The 21,051-nt window shown below is 40.7% G+C and overlaps 1 long non-coding RNA gene across 6 annotated transcripts in view; it reads left to right on the forward strand.

Moving 5' to 3' along the window:
- Window positions 1-12,628, forward strand: part of LOC113633533 (uncharacterized) — a 228,734-nt gene extending 216,106 nt beyond the window's left edge. For 4 of the 6 annotated variants that reach the window (XR_003438226.1, XR_003438228.1, XR_003438225.1 and 1 more), the window contains one exon: window positions 1,722-5,821. This is a non-coding gene — a long non-coding RNA (uncharacterized LOC113633533). Of the gene's footprint in view, window positions 1-1,230; window positions 1,289-1,721; window positions 5,822-12,595 lie in introns of those variants that run through there. The other 2 variants (XR_003438230.1, XR_003438227.1) reach the window with 2 other exon arrangements.
- The last annotated feature ends 8,423 nt before the right edge of the window (window positions 12,629-21,051 follow it).

The following is a 21,051-nucleotide window of genomic DNA, read 5'->3' on the forward strand; positions in this document are numbered from 1 at the left end:
CCCTCCCCTCCCCCTCTCCCCCCCCTCTCTTCCTCTCTGTCTCTGTCTCTCTCTCTCTTCCTCTCTCTCTCGCTCCCTCTCCCTCTCCCTCTCTCTCTCTGTCTCTCTCTCTCTTCCTCTCTCTCTCTCCCTCTCTCTCCCTCTCTCTCCCTCTCTCTTCCTCTTCCTCTCTCTCTTTTCTCTCTCTCTCTCTCTCTTCCTCTCTCTCTCTCTCTCCCTCTCCCTCTCTCTCTCTGTCTGTCTCTCTCTCTCTCTCTCTTCCTCTCTCTCTCTCCCTCTCCCTCTCTATGGTGTGCCTCTTTGGGGAAACAATCTATTCACAGATAAAAGGACCCTGGTAGCTAACAGCTAGAGAATTCCTGCTGAGGAACAAGTCAATAGGACCCAAGTCATTTGAATTTGGGAAAGAGACCCAATTCCTGGTTTCTGTATCAAATCCATGCCGTGGCCTAGCTTTCTGACAGGTGTTTGAAAAATGAGGTCCCCAGTAATGGCCCTCTCTCCCTCCAATGCTTCCCTGGCCTGCAGCAATTAAACTGCTGAGCAGAAACTGGACCTGATGGTCTGTTAACCCTTTGTCAGCTAAAGCACAGAGGCAATTTGTTTTGCTGGAGAGAGTTTCTCCTCAACCTCTTTCCCTCCCACTGCACTACAAAGGAAAACTGTCTCCTTAAACATCTCCTTGTTGAGCTGCCACGTCTGTGTGATTGAAGCAGCTGGGTCAGAGATCAACAGAGGTGAAAGGTCATCACAAACTAAATGTGGCTGCTGAATCTCCTTGTGCTTCTCCTTGGCGTCATGAAGACAAATAGCATTAAAAAAAATTCTCCCAATGAAGCAGTTCTCATTTTCTCCTTTCTCATCGCCCTTCAAGCATTTCTTAATGAACTACAGCTCAATCATCTATGAGCATGATGGTTTTAAATCTGAGCATAGCCTAGCCAGAAACGATCAGAACTGAATCGATTAAGACAACTTTCTGAGTGCTTTTGTCCTTGTGTTACTAAGTTTGGGTTTTTTACCACAGTCCAGTTCCTCATTGTTACCATTTACGACAATATCAAACAGACCTGTAATGTCCAGCCAGTCCTTCAGTGCCAGCCACGACAGACACTGGGCAAAAACTTTCTGGTTACTGATACTTATGGTGTCTTTGTCTTTACATATATTCATCGTTTCTTATTGTCCACGTGTGCTTCATAGATTTTCTCTGTGAATTTTGAATTCTAGCCCAGCACCTTCCACCGTCTATGCCGGGATTTCTCAGGGATCCCCAGCTAATTTGAATGTGAGTTTAAGCAAAAGGCAATTGGGATCATAATCTTATTTAAGCCACATGTGTTAGAACCCAGGAACTCTTTATTAAGGAAAGACAATCCTGTCTTCCTAGTTCTCCATTTCTAAAGTTGAGAAGAGTTTTGAATTTGACAAACAGAATAGGAACCATCCAAAAATATCCAAACGAACATTTCTTTAATGATGAGAATCCCCAGTATTCAACCCAAGCTGATTTTTAACGAAGTCTTTATGGTCCTCAGTATAGCGCTTTTCTCACAGTAGTTACCCAACACCTTTTTCTGATTCAATATTATTTACAAATGTGAGTTTTAGACATAAAAACCATAGAAACTGGAATTGAGAGTTAAGAGATGGAGACATCTGATTTTACAGTAAAATGAGAATTTATTAATCAAACTTGGGTTTTGACTGTGCTGATGCAGATGATGGAAGAAGGAATTGTATGTATAGCAGCTAATATGGATCTACACTTGTCACGTAAGTGCTCCATGAATGTGACTTTTCTTCTCTCCTCAGGTGAGTGGTGGCCCATCTACCTGCCAAGGGACAACTGTGCTAGAATGGGTAGGAATTAAAACTGGAGTCAGTGGTTTCTCACCTTGGCCTGTGGTCCTCTGTAGGCAGGCAGGGTTAGGAGAGGGGTGGAGGAAAGGTTTGCAGAGTTATCTGCAAAAGATTTAAATTTTATATGTGCATCAAACATTGCATATAGATGAATTAAACACAATCTCTTGCACATAGTTCCTTCTCACTCTCAAATATCTATTTGCACACTATTGTGGTAAACATATACATGTTTATCTATAATCACTACAAAATGAATTGTAGTTTTTTGCCATCCTTTGTTTTCTCAGCTGCTATCAAGTGATGTCTAAGAAATGTTTTGAATAGAAAAGGTTTTTTCCTCCTGTTGAAAAACAGTGGGAACTGCCGTTCTATAGCATTGCTTAAGGTAAGGCTTCCCAGGTGTAGTCCTAAGACCTGTCGTACCTGTTTAAAGTGCAGTTGCCCAGCTCCACCCCTCACAGTCTGGATTAGAATCTCCCAGGCTAGGAACTGGAAATCTGCTTTCTAACAAATGTCCTGATGTCAATTTTCCCATGCATTGAGAACGCCGGGCTTAAGATAGTCGGAAAATACGTTGACAGAATCAGGAATCAGGTTCAGGAGGTTAAAGCTTTGTTTCTTCAAGTTTTACCTGAAGATGGAATATTATTTCTTTCTCGTTTAAATCCTTGCATACTATCCAAAAACTGGCTAGAATATCAATCATGTCAGATAGTCTAATGACAATTTTAAAGCACCGTATCCCTGCTGGAACTCTAAAACCGAAGACAGATGGTTTTGGATCATCTACAGATGAGGCTTAGTCACACAACTATTTGCCTTCATCGGTGTGCACTGAAATACAATGTGAATTAAATTACAGTGGGCAGGGGAGCTGGACTACAGATCTGAAATCATTAGCAGCTCCTGAGAGCATCCACCTGAGTTGTGTGTATTTAAATATAATCTTCAATACAATTAAGAAACATTTACCACCATCTGTGTTGTCATAGCAAAGTGCAGGGGCAGCAAATATCTGGTCTACGTTTTGACATCCTCCCCACCCCCACCAGTTTGCATGGCAGCTAGACGTTTCTAATCAATTCTAGCAATCCTTCCCCTTAAGTCAGGATATTTATGCCTCAGAATGCTTTTCCCCAGGCAGCTGTTAGCAGATGGGATGATGGAGGATGAAACCTATTTGCTACGTCTGGGATGGTGAAGGGCATGGGCTTTGCAGTCGTGGGTTTAGGGGGTTCAAATCCCAGTTTTGCCACTCACAGGTTGTGAGACAGAGCAAGATACTTACAAAATTTAGGTACTCTTGCAGCCTCATTCTCCTTATTTGCACAAGTGGGATTACAGCCCCATTTCACAGGATTATTGTGAAGGTGACAGAAAGAATACATGTAAATTGCTTAGTATTCCTAGCACATAGCGAGTACTCAATAAATTTTAGTTTTTGTTATTTTTAATCTAGCTTGAAATGATGTGATGGGCGCAAGGAGAAAGGGACTCATTTTGCAGGACTGCTTGAGTTCTATAAAGCAGGTGTGGAAGATTTTATTAGCAGAGTGCTTCCTTACTGCAACCCTCTCTCTGGGATTATGGCCCACATTTACTGAGGGCTTAACAATTACAGAAACTGTTCTAAGTACTTTTTGAGGAGTAACTAATTTAATCCTCACAAGAACCCAGTGAAGTAGATGTTCTTATCCCCAGTTTATAGAGGCAGCACCTGAGGCATAAAGAGGTTAAGCAGCTCATAAGGGACGTGCCGTTTGAAATGGGGACTCCGGCCAGCAGCCGCACTTGGAACTTGTGAAAAGGCAGATTCTCAGGCCCTGCCCCTGACTCCCTGCATCAGAACTCTGTGGGTGGGCCCAGAAATCTTTGTTTGAACAAGCCCTCCAGGCGATTCTGAGGCACATCAAGCTTTCAGAACCACAATCCAGAAGGCAAAGGAGCATTGGCAGGACAAGAAGTCCATCAGGAGTGAGGTGAGCGGATGAAGAAGCATGTCGCCATTAAGGAAGGGTGAGTGTCTTTTCAGAACTTTGATTCCTAGCTGTACCTTCCAGTATTCATCTGGGAATTCTGTGTGTTTTTTCCTGTTTATGAGGAAAATTGGTTTATTTGTTCTATTGTTTGTTTTGTTTTTTTTTTTACTTTGTGTTACAAGTTCCACTAGAACAAATAAGAAACCCCTTGTCTGTCTAGCACCTGCCAGAGAAGTAACCCTCATCAGTGGAGGGAGGGGATCAAATGCCTAGCATGGTGGAAACTTACCAGCTCCCAAGGTCTGGGCAGTGGATCTGAAACTTCAGAGTCCCTGCGAATCAGCTGGAACCTTTGTTAAAATGAAGATTCTCAGGTCCTGCTCTCCCCTATTCTGATTCAGTAGGTCTGAGGTAGAGCCCAGGAATCTGCATTTTAATAAGCATCTAGTCCATATGCCTCACCTTGAGAAATAGAAGTTTGCTGGTGGTAACAGGGGTGTCAGACCATGTCATATCCAGCCTTTGGATGACATAGGAGTTGGGGTGGGAGTAGTGAACCAATGTCCAGACTAGGAGAGTGAGACAGTAGTACAGGAGCCAGGGCAACAAGGTAGCAATCTATATCCTCACACTGTTCCTCCCCTCCTCTATCCCTTTCCCACTGCCTTCTCTTCCAAAAGGTGTTTCTGAAGGTTCTCTGAGAAGGACAATTTATTATACATAAAACAGCTTTCAGCAAAGCTCAGCCAGTCGTGAGGAGGGGATCTGGAGGGCTCCAAGCTGACCTCTCCTCCACTTCACCCCTTGAGGAAGCTCGTGAGGTAGGGCCATAGACACTTTAAACTTCCCTCAGGATTAGTTTGAAAATAGCCTTAATCTAACCCCCATTTTACTGATGAAGAAACTGAGGCCTAGAGAGGTGAAGAGACTTGTGTAAGGCTGGCTGGAGGCATCACTAGATGATTACCCTCATCTACTCATTCTCAGGCCACTGAGATTTCCAAGCTATGTTCATTAGAACATCAGTGTCCAATATGAGGTCCATAGGTGTTCTGGAGAACATAGGGGTGAGCTGGGGCCTTATAAGCAAGTGCAAAACACTGGATGCAGCCCATCTAAGCAGGTTTCCTTATGGGAGGATTTCACAGATGCTTGTATATTCTGATGCGAATTGTGAATCTCCAATAAAGGTTATGGAGGCAGACTTTTCCAAACTCATTTAATAACAGACGCTCCCCTCACCCCTTGTAACATATTATCAAGCCTCTCAAAGGACACTATTGTTGTAAAGAAAACTGTTTGGTGATAGTTGTAATACTCGGTGCTGCCCTGAGAAAAGCTGGAGAGAGTCCACAGTCACTAAAGATCAGAGTCTTAGGAGGTTACGAATTCACACAGACTTGCTCTGGACTAGCCACCTGTGAACTGCCATACGTGAGCTCCAGGTGGATCTGTGTGACCTGTTCCTATGAGAGGGAAGCCACAGAAGGTCAGGAAAAGCTGTAAGCTGGCTGACGCAGTGGCTGCAGAATGGGTGTCCGCCCTACCCCCCTTTGGATGCAAAAGTTCAGCGCTCAGAATTGCTCAGCTAGAAGGACGACAGTGCTGAGTGTGTCAGGGAGGCAATGCCAGCTCAGTGTTCAGCTGAAGACATGAGGAAGGGCTGCTATGGTCAAGGCTCAAGCCAGGGGCAGGCAGGATGGGAGAAATCCCCTGCTGCCTGCCCCTGGAGAAGACCTATTAACAGGAAAGTCGACAGAGCCAAGAAGTGCTGGGCCATCAGTCACGGTGTGGCCCCCACTTCAGGAGACGGCCGGTCAAGGGGAAATTATGCTGGCAGCTTTGTCTTCTTTTCTGACCTTTTTTTTTTTTTTTTTTTTTTGGGTTTTTGGGCCTCCCCCTTTTTTGGCCTTCCCCATTGCGGGGCCCGGGCTCTGGACACGCAGGCTCAGCGGCCATGGCTCACGGGCCCAGCCGCTCCGCGGCATGTGGGATCTTCCCAGACCGGGGCACGAACCCGTGTCCCCTGCATCGGCAGGCGGACTCTCAACCGCTGCTCCACCAGGTAAGCCCCTGACCATTTTTGAAGCTGTGCCTGTGACTTGTGGACTTTGTAATCCCTTCTTCTAAGGCTACCTACAAGCGAGCAACATAGGTTCTGCCTGTAGGTGAACCAGAGACTTGGAAGCAAAAGGGGGATGGAGTTGAGGTAGGCATCAGAGTCTGGAAAAACAGAAAGCACAGGTCAAACCAACAGTCATTAGATCCCTGGGTTAGAACCCTGGTTCTGAAGCAGATCAGCCAGCAAGTGTTCCCAGAGAGGGCATGTGCTGAGCCACCATGAAGGAGGGCATCTGCTGGCTGGAGAAAGTGACTGTAGGGTTGCGTGTCCTGTAGGCACTTGGCCAGGGTAAGGCTGAAAGGCCCTGCAGCCCAGATTAACCTTTACAGTGAACAATGGGCCAAGCCCAGGAAGCTCCCATGTCCTGCTAAGTAACCATGCACTGAAAAAAATTTGGATTTTTAAAAAAATCTGATTTCATTTTAATAGTTAGTTTTTTCCCCAGTAAAAACTAAGTATATGTCTATTATTAGTGAAAGGCACAGGTATATTGTTTGAGCAAAGTCTTTGGAGATTGAGTTTGGGTCCAGAACTCACAAGCTGTGTGACTTTGGGCAAGTCACTTACCATTTCCTCTTCTGTAAAATGAGAAAAATAATCACACCTGCCCCAAGTGGTTGTTATGAGGATTTAATGAGACAATGATACAATGTTCTTAGCAAAGTGCCTGGCATGTAGTAAAAGCTTGGATTTGAGCTATTATTAGTATAATTATTATAATCTCATCAACCCAGATGGATGGTCTATTAATGCTTTAGTATATTCCCTTTCAATCTTTTAATCATCTCTTTATGTTTTTAAATAGGTAGGCTCATATTAGAAACATACAATTTTGTGCCAGCTTTTTTCAATTAATAGTCTATCCTAGGTGCTGCATTTATAATGAGATAGAAGTAAGAGGACTGGCTTAGGAGTAAGCAGACCTGGGTTAGAATTTAGCTCTACCACTTACATACCCAACTGTGTGACTTTGGGAAGTTTCTCAGCTGAGTTGGTATGATAATTGTTACCTTACAAGGCTGTTAGGAGAATTAATAAGATAAAAGATTAAAGGCCGAGGTTGAGGCCTGGCACATAGTAAGTATTCAACAATGGTTGGTTCCCTTGTTATGGGGACAAAAAGTACAGTAATTTTTCTGAGCTTCCAGGGAATGTTTCAACTGCATGTCTCCACTTACTGGAGAGTCTTTTAAAATGTCCGTGGAAAGATCGATGACATGTTTGCACGTTCATTTTCTGTATGATCAACATATTTGTTCAGTGTTCTCTTTTGCTGTGCCCCAGCCCTCAGCCAAATTGCCTCTGAATAAGCTAACTGACACTGCACCTTGGGTCGCAAAATTTCTCTGAGCTTTTCCTCACATGTTTCCTCTGATTCCTGAGAGAAAGATGAAAGTGCGTGAGGCAGAGACATGGTGTGAACACAGGTCTCCAGAAATTGGTGCTGGGACAATGATCTACCTACCACCCAGCAGTGCTTAAGGGTCGATCAGCACCTTTCCCGTGAAGAGTTGATAGTCACTTCCTGAACCATGCTACACTGACATCTAAATATCATCTTTAATTTACTAATCATGTATTTATGTTTGAGCTTTTAATTATTTAAAAGGCAATATATAATTCACATAGTTCATTTTATACTGTGTCTGTTCTCAACCATCTTTTTTGATGTTTAAAGGCTTGAGTCAAATAAACCACTATGGGGGGAAAAGAAAGTGTTTGTAATATAAAAGCAGCCCTACAAAATGGACTTTAAAAAGACAACATGAATGGACCTAGAGGGTACTATGCTAAGTGAAACAAGTCAGACAGAGAAAGACAAATGCTATGACTTCCCTTAGACGTGGAATCTAAAAATCAAAAGAAATGAACTTACATAACAAAAGAGAAACAGTTATAGATCCAGAGAACAAAGAGGTGGTTGTCGGAGGACAAGAGGGGAGTGTGGAGGAGGAAAGAAATAGGTGAGGGAGATTAAGAGGTACAAAATTCCAGTTGCAAAATAAATAAGTTATGGGTATGAAATGTACAGTGTGGGGAATATGGTCAATAACTAAGTAATATTTTTGTATGGTGACATCGTAACTAGACTTATTGTGATGATCACTTTGAAATGTATAGAAAAAAACATTATGTTGTGTAACAGGAACTAACATAGTGTTGTATGTCAATTATACTTCAAAAAAACCCCAAACATACAAAAAACTCGTCAGAAAAAGAGATCAGATTTGTGGCTACCAGAGGCAGAGAGTGGGGGGAGGGGAGATTGGACGAAGGTGTCACAAGGTTCAAACTTCCAGTTATAAGATAAATAAGTACTAAGGATTTATCAAGTTCAACATAATAAATATAATTAACACTGCTCTATGTTATATATGAAAGTTAAGAGAGTAAATCCTGAGTTCTTATCACAAAGATTTTTTTCCTATTTCTTTAATTTTATAACTATATGAGATGATGGATGTTCACTAAACTTATCGTGATAATCATTTCATGTTGTATGTCATTCAAATCATGTTGTATACCTTACACTTATACAGTGCTGTATGTCAAATATATCTCAATAAAAGTGGAAAACAAAAGACAACATGGATGTCAACAAGGTGGCAGAATAGAAGGACCCCAGACCTTGTCCCCCATAGAATCACCAATTTAGCAACCATCCATGGACAACAGTGCCTCTGTTGGAAGCTTCAGGATCCAGGTAGGAGGTTGTGACACCCAGGTGGAGTCCAAAACTAAGGAAAGCTGACTGGAGAAGGGGGGCCAATGGCCCCGGTAGCAGGCCCACAAACTGTGAACCTGACTGCAGATATGGAGGCAGCACCATGACCTGGCTTTAGTCCCGCCTGTCCAGGGACTTGATGGCCCCACCTGTGAATCCCAGCAGTAAGCTTGCCTGTAGACACCACCAGCTGATCAGCCTGGAATCTCTGACTAGGCTGACTAGTGAAAGTCTTTATCTGCTGAAACCAGCCTGTGAAGACTGGAAGAGGTGACTGCACCTTCAAATGTACAGACACCAAGCCAGAACTACAAGGATCACAAAGAATCAGGCAAACATGACACTGTAAAAGGAAATTAGTAAAGCTAAAGTAATGGACTCCAAAGAAATGGAGATTCATGTAATGCTTGGCAAAGAATTAAAAAATAATCACCTTAAAGAGATTCAGTGAACTACAAGAGAATACAGATAGATAACTAAATAAAATTTTTTAAAAAACATTTTGAAATGACCGTGTATAGCAAAACTGAAACAGAGTCACAGATATAGAACACAAACTAGTGGTTACCAGTGGGGAGAGGAAAGGGGGGAAGGGGCAAAATAGGAGTAAAGGATTAAGAGATACAAACTACTATGTATAAAATAAATAAGTGACAAAGATATACTGTATAAAACTGGGAATTATAGTCATTATCTTATAATAACTTTTAATGGAGTATAAACTAAAAATATGGAATCACTATGCTCTACACCTGAAACTAGTAAAATATTTTAAATCAACTATACTTCAATAAGAAAAGAAAAGGCAAACAACCTATGGGATGCAAGAAAAACAGTGCTAAGAAGGAGGATTATAACAATGAATTCCTACGTTTAAAAAGAAGATACATCTCAAATAAACAATCTAACTTTATACCTGAAGGAAAAGAAGAACAAACTAAACCCCAAATTATCTAAAGAAATAATAAAGATCAGAGCAGAAATAAATGATATAGAGAATAGAAAAAGAATTTTAAAATGAGGAAACAGAGTTGGTTTTCTTGAAGAAATAAAATTGAAAAACGTTTAGCTAGGCTAACTAGGAAAAAAGAAGACTCAAATAAAATCAGGAGTGAAAGAGAAGACATTACAATCCCACAGAGCTTTAGGAACTAATATGAACAATTATGTGCCAAAAATTAGACAACCTAGAAGAAGTGGAGAAATTTCTAGAAACATACAACCTATCAAGACAGAATCAAGAAGAAATAGAAAGCCTGAACAAATAAAAAATAAATAAGGAGCTTAAAAGGGTTATAAAAACAAACCTCACAACACAGAAAAGCCCAGGACTAAATGATTTCATGGGTGAATTCTACCAAACATTTAAAGTAGAATCAATATCAATCTTTCTTAAATTATCACCACCACCCCCAAAACAAAATGGAAGGAGAGGGAACACTTCCGAACTCATTCTATCAGGTTGACATCACCCTGATACCAAAGCCAGACAAAGACACCATCAAAAATACCATATCCCTGTTGAATATAGATGCAAAAATCCTCAAGAAAATGTTGGCAAACTGAAACAACAGCACATTAAGGATTCATACAGCATAACCAAGTAGGGTTATCCCTGGGATATGGGTATGGTTCAACATATGCAAATTAATTAGTGTGATACACCACATGAACAGATGAAGGATAAAAACTACATGATATCTCAACAGATGCAGAAAAAGTATTTGACAGAATTCTATACCCTTTCATGGTAAAAACTTTCAACAAATTAGGAATTATGGAAGGAATTTACCTCAACACAATAAAGGTTATTTATAAATGGCTAACATCATACTAAATGGTAAAAAGCTGAAAGCTTTCCCTCTAAGATCCAGAATAAAGCAGGAATGCCCACTCTCACCTCTCCTAGTCAACATAGTACTAGCAGTCCTACCTAGAGCAATCAGGCAAAATCAAAGGCATCCAAATTGCAAAGGAAGAAGTAAAACTGTCTCTGTTTGTAAATGACATGATCTTATATATAGAAAACCCTAAAGACTACACACACACAAAAATGTTAGAACTAATAAGTGAGTTCAGTAAAGTCACAGGATACAAAATCAGCATACAAAATCAGTTGCATTTCTATAATAATGGTCTATCTGAAAAGGAAATTAAGAAAATGGTTCAATTTACAATAGCATTAAAAAGAATAAAATACTTAGGAATAAACTTAATCAAAGAGGTGAAAGGCTTGTACACCAAAGATTATGAAACATTGACAAAAGAAAATTTTAAAAGACACAAATAAATGGCAGCATAGCTTGTGTTCGTGGATTGGAAGTATTAACTGTTAAAATGTCCTTATTTCCTAAAGCAATCTATAGATTCAATGCAATTTCTATAAAAATTGTAATGGCATTTGTTTTACATCAATAGAAAAAACAATCCTCAAATTTATTTGAAACCACAAAAGACCCTGAACATCGAAAGCAATTCTGAGCAAGAAGAACAAAGCTGGAGGTATCATACACTTAGATTTCAAAATATATTACAAAGCTACAGTAATCAAAACAGTATAGTACTGGCATAAAAGCAGACATATATACCTATGGAACAGAATAGAGAATCTAGAAATAAACCCAGGCATATATGGTCAACTGATCTTTGACAAGTGTGCCAAGAATACACAATTGGGAGGAGATCGTCTCTTTAATAAATGGTGTTGAGGAAATTGGATATTCACATGCAAAAGTATGAAATTGGACCCTTATCTCACACCATATACAAAACCCAACTCAAAATAGATTAAAGACTTAAACATAGACCTGAAACAATAAAACTCTTAGAAGAAAAGATAGGGAAAAATCTTCTAGACATTGGACTGGGCAATGATTGCTTGACTATGACACCAAAAGCACAGGCAACGAAAGCAGAAATAGACCGGTGAGACTGAATCAAACTAAAAAGCTTCTGCACAGCAAAAAATAAATAAATAAAATAAAATGAGAAGTCAACCTACAGAGTGGGAGAAGATAATTGTAGACAATATATCTGACAATATACCCAAACTATATAAGGAATTTCTATAACTCAATAGCAAAAAAAACCTTGATTTTAAAAATGGACAAAGGAACTGAATAGACATTTCTCTGAATAAGACATACAAAAGGACAATAGGTGCATGAAAAGACGCTCAACATCACTAATCATCAGGGAAATGAAAATCAGAACCACTGTGAGATATACTCCTGTTAGGATGGCTATTATCAAAAAGATAAAGAACAGGCTTCCTTGGTGGCGCAGTGGTTAAAAGTCCGCCTGCCGATGCAGGGGACGCAGGTTCGTGCCCCAGTCCGGGAAGATCCCACATGCCGCGGAGCGGCTGGGCCCGTGAGCCATGGCCGCTGAGCCTGCGCGTCCAGAGCCTGTGCTCCGCAATGGGAGAGGCCACAACAGTGAGAGGCCCGCGTACCGCAAAAAAAAAAAAAAAAAAAGATAAAGAACAATAATGTTGGCAAGGATGTAGAGAAAAGGGAACCCTTGTAAACTGTTGGTGGGAATGTAGATAGGTGAAGCTACTGTGGAAAACAATATGGAGGTTTTTCAAAGAATTAAAAATAGAATTACCATTTGATTCAGCAATCCCACTTCTTGGTATATATCCATAAGAATTGAAATATGCATCTCAAAGAGATATCTGCACTCGCATGCTTATTTCAGCTTTACTCACAGTAGCCAAGATATGGAAATAACCTAAATGTTCATTGATGGATGAGTGGATAAAGAAATGTAATAACCTAAATGTCCATTGATGGATGAGTGAATAAAGAAATGTGGTGTATACGCACAATGGAATTTTGTGTGTGTGTGTGTGGTATGCGGGCCTCTCACTGTTGTGGCCTCTCCCATTGCAGAGCACAGGCTCTGGACGCGCAGTCTCAGCGGCCATGGCTCATGGGACCAGCTGCTCTGCGCCATGTGGGATCTTCCCGGACCAGGGCACGAACCCACGTCCCCTGCATCAGCAGGTGGACTCTCAACCACTGCGCCACCAGGGAAGCCCCAACACAATGGAATATTATTCAGCCATGAAAAGAAGGAAAACCTGCCATTTGCAGCAACATAGATGGACCTAGAGGGTATTATGCTAAGTGAAATAAGCCAGATACAGAATACAAATTCTGCATGATCTCACTTATATGTAGAATCTAAAATAGTCAGTCTCATAGAAGCAGAGAACAGAATGGTGGTTGCCAGGTGCTTTGTGGGGAGGGGGATATGAGGAGGTGTTGGTCAAAGTGTACGAAGTCTCAGTTATGTGAGATAAATTGTGGAGATCTACTGTACAACATAGGATATGTGATTAAAAATATTGTATTGTGGGGCTTTCCTGGTGGCGCGCTGGTTGAGAGTCCACCTGCCAATGCAGGGGACATGGGTTTGTGCCCCCATCCGGGAAGATCCCACATGTCGTGGAGCGGCTAGGCCCGTGAGCCATGGCTGCTGAGCCTGCGCATCCGGAGCCTGTGCTCCGCAAACAGGAGAGGCCACAGCAGTGAGAGGCCCGCGTAACGCAAAAAAAAACAAAAAACACCCAGAGATATATGTTTATAAGTCAAGAGATAGAAGACTATGCACCTAGAGATAGTAGAGTGTACTCCTAGAGATAGAATATTTTACACCAAAACTAGAAAAGTATACTCCTAGAAAGAGAAACCTTTACATCTAAAGGTAGAAGAGTAAACTCCTAGAGATAGAATACTTTACAACTAGAGCTAGAAAATGCTACTTTGAGTGATAGAAGTCTATACACCAAGAGCTAGAAGTGTATACTCCTAGAGATAGAAGATTTTACACCAAAAATAGAAAAGTATACTCCTAGAGTAGAAGATTTTCCATCTAAAGATAGAAGAGTATATTCCTAGAGATAGAAGAATTTACAAGTAGAGATAGAACATTATAGTTGAAGAGATAGAAGACTATACACCTAGAGATAGAATAATGTACTTCTAGAGATAGAAGACTATACTCCTATAGATAGTAAAATGTACTCCTAGATATAGAAGATTTTACTTATAGAGATAGAAGACTTTACAGTTAGAGATAGAAGAGTATATTCCTAGAGATGGAAAATTTCAAAACTAGAGATAGAAGGTGATACATCTTGAGATAGAAGACTTTACACCTAAGAATAGAAGAGTATACTCCTAGAGATAGATGATTTTACAACAAAAATAGAAAAGTATACACCTAGAAATAGAAAACTTTACATCTAAAAGTAGAAGTTTTTACTCCTAGAGATAGAAGACTTTACAAGTAGAGATAGAAATTTATACTTGAAGAGATAGAAGACTATACACCCAGAGATAGAAGAGTATACTCCTAGAGATAGAAGACATGACACCTAAAGATACAAGATGCTACTTCGAGGGATAGAAGTCTATACACCTAGAGCTAGAAGTGTATACTCCTAGAGATAGAAGATTTTACACCAAAAATAGAAAAGCAGATTCCTAGAGTAGAAGATAAAAAAAAAAAAAAAAAACTGTATTGTATACTTAAAAATTTGCTAAGAAAGTAGATTTTATGTTGTGTTCTTACTACAAAAGAAACAAAACAAAACAAAACAAAACACAAAAAAAGAAAAAAACCAAAGCAGGTAAGAGGAAACTTTTGGATGGATGGATAAGTTTATGGCATTGATTATGATGATAGTTTCATGGGTTTGGATACTTATCTTCAAACACATCATTATACATTAAAAATCTACAGCTTTCTGTGTGTCAATCATACCTCCATGAAGTGGTTAAAAAAAGAGACAACCCGGGCTTCCCTGGTGGCGCAGTGGTTGAGAGTCCACCTGCTGATGCAGGGGACACGGGTTTGTGCCCCGGTCCGGGAAGATCCCACATGCCGCAGAGCAGCTGGTCCCGTGAACCATGGCTGCTGAGCCTGCGCGTCCGGAGCCTGTGCTCCGCAAACAGGAGAGGCCACAACAGTGAGAGGCCCGCGTACCACAAAAAAAAAAAATACACAACCCAATAGTAGAATGGGCAAAGGCTATGAATTGGGAATCCACAGAAGAAGAAATCAAAATTGCCATCTCAGTGAAAGGATGCTCAACCTTACTAACAGTGAAGAAAATGCCAATGAAAGGTACAATGGAAAACCATTCATGCCCATCATAAAGATACCTGTTATAGAGAATTGAGTAAAATGTAAAGGCTTAAGAAGAATGACAATAACAAATGATAATGGGCCTATGGAGAAAAGACATTTTAATCATTACTTGTGAAAATGTGAATTACAATACTGCTTAAAAAAAGCAAAAAAAATGTCAAATTTTAAAATACACATATCTTTTGACCTATTTCATATCTGGGAATAAAATCACTGATATCTAAGGGTATATTTATACAAATGTTTACTGCTACATTGTAATAGTAAAGCAGAACAAAATAAACAAATAACAAAATTTTATAAAAACAAAACCTTAAAAAGGTAGAAGCAACCTGAACACTTATTGGTAGGAAATAGTTGAATAAATTTTGGCATGTCAGTATCATGAATTAGTATGTATTAAAGAATGAATTAGGTCTATACTAGTTGAGCAAGAGGGATTTCCACAAAGAATTCTGCAGTGAGAAATTTAAGATGTAGATAAGTATCTACTGTATAATAATTTCATATTTGTAAACAAAAACCCACTACTTTTCCCCATAGATGTGTATCTATGTCTACATATGATTGTACAAGCTTAAGGAAAGGTGTACAAAATAGGAAACAGGCTGTTAATAGTGGTTACTTAGTGATGGGGGGAGAAGAGAAAGAAGAGAAACTATACATAGCATAATGCTAATGTAAAGTTTAGAATATGCAATTATAGGTAGTGTCATAGATATTTAAAGATTGAACATTCATTTAGACAATACATAGCAGATTGACATAGATAAATTGAAATATATCGATTTGACTTCAGGTTGTGATGTGAGTAATTTTCTTTTGGGTTACTGTTATTCAATATAAGTGTCTTAATATTATTATTATTACTATTATTATTATTTTAAATGAGCTCCTTCACAGTTAGTTATGGTAAGGAAACTGAATTAGGTAGGCTTAACTAACATTCATAGTCAAGAGACTGGTGTCCAGAGCAGTCAGATGTATCATTTTCAAATTGTTCTCTCAGGAACCCCAGGGGTTCCAAGGATGTACCCACCCCTGAGCCAACAAGTGGGAAGGGGCTGGGTCCTCATATCTGTGTCTGCCCCTCTACTCTTCATCATCTCCAACTCTCAGCTGTAAATAGAGCAGCTCAGGTTCACCTATTTTATGTATTGGAATTTTACATACAATTTTATTTGAAGAAAGTGATGGTGCTTAAAAACAAATTTGGATATTGTTGTTTTAGACAATGATGCCCAAGCAGGGCCAATTCCAATATGAATGCTCCACATATTATAATTACATTTTGAGGGAGTTAGATATGGCTGCAATAAATAGCCAAATGCAGGGAATATGATTAGAATGGTTCTAAAAGGCCCTGATTCCTACTAGCCTGTTATTAATGGAGGCGTTTTCTCCATCATGGACCTATTTATCTGGGATGGGGCTTTTTAATTAGTATTAATTTAATTAAACTAATCATTTAATCCGTGGACTGTTAGCATAGCTATAGTGTGTTTTCCCAAGCTTGCCTCTTGACCTAACTGCTTTGGTGACAAAACCCTTATTTCCAGTGGGGAGCCCATTACAAGTGCTTTCAGGTGGGTATAGAAATCCAGGCTGACTAATTAGAATACAGTCCACCTGGCCATAGTAAATGGTTCAGGGATAATACATGATTAAGCTCAGCTAATCAGAGCCCAACCTGGGATTTCTATTGGAATTACCAAGACCACTAGCTCTAAGGATGAGGTAAATATAGAGCTTTGGCAGTCCTGTTATAACTCAGGGAGGCAGTGCCTTAAAGTGAAGCCAAGGGCTTCCCTGGTGGCGCAGTGGTTGAGAGTCCACCTGCCGATGCAGGGGACACGGGTTCGTGCCCCGGTCCGGGAAGATCCCACATGCCGCGGAGCAGCTGGGCCCGTGAGCCATGGCCGCTGAGCCTGCGCGTCCGGAGCCTGTGCTCCGCAACGGGAGAGGCCACACAGTGAGAGGCCCGCATATCGCAAAAAAAAAAAAAGTAAAATGAAGCCAAGACCAAAAAGGAATTGCTGAGAAATGGAGATAGATTTCTGAAAACAGTGTCTAAACCCCTGGATCCAGCTATGCCTGGAGTTCGTTTGCCCTTGAACTTCCCATTTATGTAAATTACCTTTGTGTTAAGTTTATCTCTTATAGCTGAGTGTCACAGCCCAATCACTGTGTGATTCTTGCTGATGGATGTTCTGAGCAGGGGTGTTGGGCTCAGAGAAAAGAATGGGCTTTTCATAGGGAAGCAAACAGTATTGAGAGAGGCTGTGGAGTCGTGGAGGTAGCTTGAAGGCACTGGATACCTTGATGGGGGACACGAGGAGCAGAACATGAGACAGGAGGGAGGTGAGATGAAAACTATTTCCCTCTGTTACCTTGGGATGTGAATATCCAACCTTTGAATTCCTCACTCCCAGGGAATCTAAACCCTTGGAGGAATTTTGCCTTCATTTCCATGTACATCACTGAAGATCCATTTAACCTGTTATCAGAAAAACCTTGTAGGAGTCAATATTTGGGGCTAAGAGAGACAGCTAGGGTGGGAAACGGAGAGAAGTGTGTCCTCAGGGCCCATCTGAGGAGCTGGAGACCAGCTAGAGGGTGCTCTGTCAGTGTTACCTGGGGCAGAATTGATGGCATAAGAGCAATGGAGCTTGGAGGAGATGGAAAATGGGAAAATGGTTATACTATTCCTGGATCCATGAGAGGCAACTCCCAGGGGCAGCAGAAGATCCAGTGAAGCAGAGTCACAAAAAGTCAGAAATCTCTTTGCATTGTGATCCTTGCCAGTCTTTCAGCTCTGGCTAGCTGACGAAACTATCCCTGTGATAAAATAAGCCAATATATAGTCACCAACATTCAGCATTGTTATTGGGATTTCTAAAGCTTACAGGTTGACATAGTTTGGGTTCTGACGTATGCACCCTGTGTATATTAAAACAAGTAAAAATCGGTCCCCCCTCCCCTACTCAACCCCCCTTTTTGTTCCAAGAAGGCAGTATTGTAAACCCAGTTCGTACACATCAGCCTGAAATTTCTATTCACCTACTGCCATTTTACAGTCCCGAGCAAGAGCAATGGTATCAGGTTATAGGCAAGGAGTAGGTTTCCTCAGTGGGTAACCAGAGTGTTCCCGAGTTGCTGTTTCTGAGAGAGGGGCCAACTGCTACATCATACATCAACTGAACAGTGGGCTGGGCCCAGCAGCTGGGTTCTTTACTGAGGTTATCACTTATTTCCATGGTTCCCAGCTTCAATAAGATCTCAGTGAAGGATAACTGGGAAATGGACTAAATGTTGCAGCTGAAATAAATGTAAATAAAAATCTGCAGGATCACCTGCACAGGAGCAGGAGGTGAAAGCAAAAATGGAAACTTGATGCTTCCAGTTAATAGACTGGCTTGTTTGTAGGAGGGCAATTCCATTGTTAGAAACTGCCTATCGTCACAATCCTGTTATGGTAATGACTTCCTTTATTCCCTCTGAAGCTGGGTATATCAGAGACCAAAAATATCCTTAGCATAAATCATTTCTTTTCCAGCATTTGACAGCCACTGTCTCAAACTCAATTAGTCATCGGGCACAAGGAGAGGCGAGATCATTGCAGATTCACACGTGTTTAATGGATAAAGCAGGGCTGGGGAGAGGGTTCCTGTTTAATCTGTGCTGTTTGATGTTCATTAGTAGATCAAATGACTATTAAATAGGACAGTGGAAGTTTCTTTTGGGCAGGATTAAGCAGATGTGTTTTATTTAAAAGGTGACATGAATTTTATCCCGGAGAGATATAAGGGAGACAGAGCAAATGAAAGAGGCACTGGAAGATACAAAGGGTATTTCATCTGAAAGCTTGTCTCATTTCTTGGATGAGGACCCTTTCCACCAGGTAGCATATTTCTGAACCTGGGAATCTGAGCAGTAGTACAAAACCAGACCTCTAGGATACCAAAAGGCTAACTCAAGACACTTCTGGAGAAATTGCTGAGCAAGAGACATGGTTTCAGTGATATTAGAAAACTGGAATTGCATGGATCATTTCTATTAATCCTATTAATTCTATTAATTCAATTTTCTAGGCAGTAATGTCTCCACTCCCTGTGTCTTTTCCCTTGGAGTAAAAATTATGGTCACCATTTTATTATACCAAATGGGGTTTATTGGTGGTTTCCTAACGCTGTGCTACTGATTGGTTCTAGGCTGGAGATGTGAGCACAAATCAAGATTGGGAATCAGTTTTAGACAGTATCTTTCTTTTTAAGTGTTCAAGGTATTTACCTAAGTCCTTCTAATTGCTTTGCTTCTCTGGGTAAACCTTGTCTGTTTTTTTCTTTTTATTTTTTTAACGTTGGAAATCATGGGGCCTATTTTTAAACATAGTCATAGTTGGGTAGAATGATGTTCTTAGGATCATAACAGTCTTCCTCATGGGTTTCTGAAGTTGTTCTGAGGGGTCCAAGTAGCCTAAGAGGTGGGCAAGGGCAGGGATTAACCTTATTTTAATCTGGAAATATGAAGGCCCATGGGGTTAAACAGTTATTACCAGATTCTGATTGCCTGAATCTCAGGCCTGACTACTTCCTATAGGAGAGGCCAGTGTTGCCCACCTAAGTAACTGGGGAGTGGCTTAGGTTTTGAGGGGTCAAGGATAGGGATGTGATTTCCTATCAAAGCCCATGGAGGATCCCAGGAACCCAAAGGACAAGCCAGACAAAGTCCTGTAGCTAAAATCTTGATAATGGAGGAGGTTTAAATATTATGTCTGTAGGGGCTAAAGGCAGGGACTAAAAGCAGAGTTCAGAGCCAAAATTCAACAGGTGGAAGACGGATTCGAGTATGGCAAGCCGGAAATGCACAGGGTCCAGGACAGTTGTCTGAAACTGCTGCTGGGTGGGGCTTGGGTGGTAGAGCTTACTAAAGGATCAGGCCTGGCTGTCCAGGAGGGAAATCCTTGACGAGTCCCTTATGCTACAGAATTTTATGTGCCTACCTAATCTCAGGAAGACTTGCCATTTGAAGTATAACAAGTTAAAATACGAGAAGAAGATAAGAAAATCAGAAACTGGAATTATCTTTCGTCTTGGTCCTTGTATTTTAAATTTGGCAAAATGGAAGAAAGGATAAAAATATCACTTCGCTATATCTAATTGGTTTTCTATTTTGACGTCTTTCGGTCATGTATTTATTTTAGTCAGGGTTATTTGTTCATTGTTTTCTCCCCTAACACCCATAATAATTGCTGTAAGAATTGTTATAGCGACTCAGACCCATGGTCCAACTAGGCTACAATTTTATTGGCTAAGAGGCCTGAGGGACATGCATAGGGTGACATCACTTCCTTCCTTACACCCATCTTAATGTTTCCAATCCTTTAGAGATCTGAATTTCATTAGTTCATCTGTAGGGAAGGTAATATTTTCCTCCACCCTCCTAGGGTCTCCAGCTGGGCCTGACATAAGACAGATTAACAGGAGAAAAGCATACACATTTTATGTATATGTACCTAGGAGCCCTCACAAGAGAAAGGAAGATCCAAAGCAGTGACTAGGCCTAAGTGTTTATATTCCAGGTTGAACAAAATGTGGCAATTGTGGAAAAGTAACTAAACTATATGGGATGACTAAAGGAAGATGAGAGTTATTTTAACAAGGTCTATTTGTACAGATTTCTCTTGGCCTGACTCCCCAGAATGTTGCTTCCTCCTTGTACAGGGAGGGCAACTTTCACATGGGAACTTTATCTCCTGCTTTCAGCAAGGAAAAGGAAGATCAGAGTACCTTTCCTGCATCTACTGTTTTTCAAAACCTTTAACTCAGCATAATCAGTATGCCAAAGGGCCATACTTTGGAGTAGCATGTTCTGAACTCCTCTGCATCCAAACTTTAAAAAAAATATTTTATTCCAGTTCTGTTTTGGGGGGTAATAAGTTCCACAGATTTATTACTGTTTGCAAGAAGCAAGAGATTTTCTTCCTATGTACTAAAGCCAACTAGGAAAGCCCTCAGCAGGTGACGTAGAACTTGATATGTAGACCCAATCCCTGTTTAGGTGTGTTGGAGGGAGATGGAAGCCAATGAAATTAGCAGTCTTGTGAACTTTGAGGGGAGAGAGGAGGCCCCTGCAGTGTCTTATATTTCAAAGTAGAACTGAATTTCTTTGGAAGACAGAGTGAGTCATCCTAGTTT

Source organism: Aethalodelphis obliquidens, unplaced genomic scaffold (genome assembly GCF_003676395.1).
Source record: "Aethalodelphis obliquidens isolate GAN/ISIS:26980383/991018 unplaced genomic scaffold, ASM367639v1 scaffold40, whole genome shotgun sequence".
Classification (NCBI taxonomy): Eukaryota; Metazoa; Chordata; class Mammalia; order Artiodactyla; family Delphinidae; genus Aethalodelphis; species Aethalodelphis obliquidens.